The following is a 6000-nucleotide window of genomic DNA, read 5'->3' as shown; positions in this document are numbered from 1 at the left end:
CTGCTTCAATGTCTTTAGATATTTTTGTCAGATGTTACTATGGAATACTGAAGAATAATTACAAGCATTTCATAAGTGTCAAAGGCTTTTATTGACAATTACATGAAGTTCACGCAAAGAGTCAATATTTGCAGTGTTGACCCTTCTTTTTCAAGACCTCTGCAATCCACCCTGGCATGCTGTCAATTAACTTCTGGGCCACATCCAGAGTGATGGCAGCCCATTCTTGTATTATCAATGCTTGGAGTTTGTCAGAATTTGTGGGTTTGTGTTTGTCCACCCGCCTCTTGAGGATTGACCACAAGTTCTCAATGGGATTAAGGTCTGCGGAGTTTCCTGACCATGGACCCAAAATATTGATGTTTTGTTCCCCGAGCAACTTAGTTATCACTTCTGCCTTATGGCAAGGTGCTCCATCATGCTGGAAAAGGCATTGTTCGTCACCAAACTGTTCCTGGATGGTTGGGAGAAATTGCTCTTGGAGGATGTGTTGGTACCATTCTTTATTCATGGCTGTGTTCTTAGGAAAAATTGAGTGAGCCCACTCCCTTGGCTGAGAAGCAACCCCACACGTGAATGGTCTCAGGATGCTTTACTGTTGGCATGACACAGGACTGATGGTAGCGGTCACCTTGTCTTCTCCAGACAAGCTTTTTTCTGGGTGCCCCAAACAATTGGAAAGGGGATTCATCAGAGAAAATGACTTCACCCCAGTCCTCAGCAGTCCAATCCCTGTACCTTTTGCAGAATATCAGTCTGTCTCTGATGTTTTTCCTGGAGAGAAGTGGCTTCTTTGCTGCCCTTCTTGACACCAGGCCATCCTCCAAAAGTCTTCGCCTCACCGTGCATGCAGATGCACTCACACCTGCCTGCTGCCATTCCTGAGCAAGCTCTGTACTGGTGGTGCCCCGATCCCGCAGCTGAATCAACTTTTGGAGACGGTCTTGGCTCTTGCTGGAATTTCTTGGGCGCCCTGAAGCCTTCTTCACAACAATTGAACCGCTCTCCTTGAAGTTCTTGATGATCCGATAAATGATTGATTTAGGTGCAATCTTACTGGCACCAATATCCTTGCCTGTGAAGCCCTTTTTGTGCAAAGCAATGATGACGGCACGCGTTTCCTTGCAGGTAACCATGTTTGACAGAGGAAGAACAATGATTCCAAGCACCACCCTCCTTTTGAAGCTTCCAGTCTGTTATTCAAACTCAATCAGCATGACAGAGTGATTCCCAGCCCTGTCCTCGTCAACACTCACCTGTGTTAACGAGAGAATCACTGACATGATGTCAGCTGGTCCTTTTGTGGCAGGGCTGAAATGCAGTGGAAATGTTTTGGGGGGATTCAGTTCATTGCATGGCAAAGAGGGACTTTGCAATTAATTGCAATTCATCTTATCACTCATCATAACATTCTGGAGTATATGCAAATTGCCATCATACAAACTGAGGCAGCAGACTTTGTGAAAATTAATACTTGTGTCCTTCTCAAAACTTTTGGTCATGACTGTATGCATAGTCACTGACTCTACCTACATGTACATATTACCTCAACTAACAGGTGCCCCCACACATTGACTCTGTACCAGTACCCCCTGTATATAGCCTCGCTTATTTCACTACTGCTGTTTAATTATTTGTTACTTTTATTTTCAATTTTTTTACTTAACACTTATTAAAAAAAAAGAATCTTAAACTTAAAGCATTGTTGGTTAAGGGCTTGTAAGTAAGCATTTCACTGTAAGGTCTACACCTGTTGTTTTTGGCGCATGTGACAAATAAAATTTGCTACTCTGTCATAGCCTCTCTTTATCAAGTTCAGACTCCATGTCATCAGATAAGACCTGGTGTTCCTCTGCTACTCTGTCACCGCCTCTCTTTATCAAGTTCAGACTCCATGTCATCAGATAAGACCTGGTGTTCCTCTGCTACTCTGTCATAGCCTCTCTTTATCAAGTTCAGACTCCATGTCATCAGATAAGACCTGGTGTTCCTCTGCTACTCTGTCACCGCCTCTCTTTATCAAGTTCAGACTCCATGTCATCAGATAAGACCTGGTGTTCCTCTGCTACTCTGTCATAGCCTCTCTTTATCAAGTTCAGACTCCATGTCATCAGATAAGACCTGGTGTTCCTCTGCTACTCTGTCACCGCCTCTCTTTATCAAGTTCAGACTCCATGTCATCAGATAAGACCTGGTGTTCCTCTGCTACTCTGTCATAGCCTCTCTTTATCAAGTTCAGACTCCATGTCATCAGATAAGACCTGGTGTTCCTCTGCTACTCTGTCATAGCCTCTCTTTATCAAGTTCAGACTCCATGTCATCAGATAAGACCTGGTGTTCCTCTGCTACTCTGTCATAGCCTCTCTTTATCAAGTTCAGACTCCATGTCATCAGATAAGACCTGGTGTTCCTCTGCTACTCTGTCATAGCCTCTCTTTATCAAGTTCAGACTCCATGTCATCAGATAAGACCTGGTGTTCCTCTGCTACTCTGTCATAGCCTCTCTTTATCAAGTTCAGACTCCATGTCATCAGATAAGACCTGGTGTTCCTCTGCTACTCTGTCACCGCCTCTCTTTATCAAGTTCAGACTCCATGTCATCAGATAAGACCTGGTGTTCCTCTGCTACTCTGTCATAGCCTCTCTTTATCAAGTTCAGACTCCATGTCATCAGATAAGACCTGGTGTTCCTCTGCTACTTTGTCATAGCCTCTCTTTCAAACAGGTACATGTTTGTTTTCTGTACCTCTTCAGTGTCATTCAGTCTATTTTTTCATCCCTTGCTGCTGCTCCAATTGTCTTCTTCCCTTCTCTCACTTCCTTGGTTGCTCTCTCAAGAACCTCAAGGGGGGGCTAGACCCCTGCTTGTTTTACCTTTGTATAGACAGGGCATAATGGTGTCTGCTCTGTAACAATAAAAATTCACATAAACATTAAAGTTCAAAAATACTATGTATACACACCTTGCCACCACAACACACACCTTGCCACCACAACACACACAACACACACCTTTCCACCACAACACACAGTACACACCTTGCCACCACAACACACACCTTGCCACCACAACACACACCTTTCCATCACAACACACACACACCTTTCCATCACAACACACACACCTTTCCATCACAACACACACACCTTTCCATCACAACACACACACCTTTCCATCACAACACACACACCTTTCCATCACAACACACACACCTTTCCATCACAACACACACACCTTTCCATCACAACACACACACCTTTCCATCACAACACACACACCTTTCCATCACAACACACACACCTTTCCATCACAACACACACACCTTTCCATCACAACACACACACCTTTCCATCACAACACACACACCTTTCCATCACAACACACACCTTTCCATCACAACACACATAGTACACACCTTGCCACCACAACACACACGCATACACTTTTTTGCACCAACTCTCCTACATTGACTATGCACACACACACTGGACTCGCACACACTTACACCAGCACACATGCATACTGACGGCACACACACTCACAACATACGCTTCTGCTACTGTCTATTATCAATCCTGTTGCCTAGTCACGTTAACATTACCTATATGTACATAGCTTCCTCAATTACCTCGTAACGCTGCACATCGACTTGGTACTGTTAATCCCTGTATATAGACGTTATTTTTATTAGTTATTGTTATTCACTGTATTTATTCCTTGTGTCACTATTTCTATTTTATATCTCTACATTGTTGTAAAAGGACCTGTAAGTAAGCATTTCACTGTTTCTACACCTGTTGAAATGCCATTGGCACAACTTACCCCAAGGCAAACATTGTGACTATATTAACCCACACAGCTACAAAGATGGACTTTCATGCTAGGTTTGGGACGTCATTGTAGCTTAGAGACCCCAACTGATGTATAAAACAAATCTTTAAAAAACGATCTACTTTGGTTTAGATAAAAGCATAATGATTTCTATAAACACAAATTAATTTGACTTTGTGAAAAATAGTTATTTGGACCTAACTTGCGTACCAACTTTTCCATGTGGTTTCTTCCTTTACAGACTCCTTGAAATGATGACCTATTCCTAAATATTTGGTCACATGATTCATTTTGTTCAAAAAACTGGTTGCTTGGATCCTCATTGGACAAGCAGCATTCCAAGCCGTTCTGTATTGGCCGTCAGAAACACACTTATGCCTGCTAAAAGTTCCATCAGAATATCATGTTCATGTTGCTGACCCAATCATCTCTTGTATTGATCTTAACTCGCACATTATTTCACCTCTTTTCCAGCCTAGCATTTGGTTTGGTACAGCGGCAGTTAATATACGCCTTGCTGTCTGCCTACATTTACTCTCTGCTACCATTTCTGTCAAGCCGTCTACACGTGTGGTGCAAATCCAAAGTATGCACCACACTGAACACACTGAAACTGCCTCTGCAACGCAATGCTGCAAGGCAAATGTAGCTACGTACTTCTGGTGTACCAGAACGGTATGATGCTGTAGGTGTGATCGAGGCGTAAGGCACGCGAGGCAGTGCTGCATCACGAATACTGTCGCAGGTAAACGTGTTGACAATGCAATTTACCTGTGACTGTATTCATGATACAGCACTGCCTTGAGTGCCTTACTGCTCGAGTGCGGTTTCCTAGAAACAAGGGGTGGCTCAACTTACCTCTCGTGGTGATATATTGGCTCGTTGAACCATGTCGCGAGCCGTAGTTTAAAAACTCAGCGGATAGTGCCAGTCGGTATTGAACCATGTTGCATGCCGTAGCTTAAAAACCAGTTGGTATTAAATACACTGAACAAAAATAAAACATGTAAATTGTTGGTCCCATTTCTCATGAGCTGAAATAAAAAGTTCCAAGTTCTTAGATTTTGTGCCCAAATTTGTTTACATTAATTTCAAAACTACATATAAGGAAAACACGTCTAAAGATAACTTTTCAACATTGCCTTCTATCAAACATTCCCACTACATGGAAAAACATAGTATTGTAGGGCTTCCCTCATGCCCCTTTTCATGACAGTGCTAACGTTAGTCACGTCAGTGATTGCTATCTAGGCACTGACCGGACATTAGGCTAGCCAAGACCACACAAACAAACAGACTACACAGATACAAGGAGTGGAGTTACAGTGCATTCGGAAAGTATTCAGACTGCTTCACTTTTTCCACATTTTGTTATGTTACAGCCTTATTCTAAAATGGATTAAATGAATGTTTTTCCTCATCAATCTACACACAATACCCCATAACAACAAAGTGAAAATCTTATTTTTTTACATAAGTATTCAGATCCTTTGCTACGAGACTCGAAATTGAGCTCAGGTGCATCCTGTATCCTTTGATCATCCTTGAGATGTTTCTACAACTTGATTGGAGCCCACCTGTGGTAAATTCAATTGATTTGACAAGATTTGGAAAGGCACACACCTGTCTATATAAAGTCCCACAGTTGACAGTGCATGTCAGAGCAAAAACCAAGCCATGAGGTTGAAGGAATTGTCCGTAGAGCTCCGAGACAGGATTTTGTCGAGGCACAGATCTGGGAAAGGGTACCAAAACATTTATGTAACATTGAAGGCCCCCAAGAACACTGTGGCCTGCATCATACTTAAATGGAAGAAGTTCATAACCACCAAGACACTTCCTAGAGCTGCATGTCTGGCCAAACTGAGCAATCGGGGGAGAAGGGCCTTGGTCAGGGAGGTGAACAAGAACCCGATGGTCACTGTGAAAGAGCTCTAGAGCTTCTCTGTGGAGATGGGAGAGCCTTTCAGAAGGACAACTTCTCTGCAGCACTCCACCAATCAGGCCTTTATGGTAGTGGCCAGATGAAAGCCACTCCTCAGTAAAAGGAACATGTCTGCCTGCTCGGAGTTCGCCAAAAGGCACCTAACAGACTGACCATGAGAAACATTCTCTGGGCTGATGAAACCAAGATGGAACTCTTTTGCCTGAATACCAAGCATCACATC

Source organism: Salmo salar, chromosome 19 (assembly GCF_965601325.2).
Source record: "Salmo salar chromosome 19, fSalSal1, whole genome shotgun sequence".
NCBI classification, from domain to species: Eukaryota; Metazoa; Chordata; class Actinopteri; order Salmoniformes; family Salmonidae; genus Salmo; species Salmo salar.
This window is presented reverse-complemented; position numbering follows the sequence as displayed.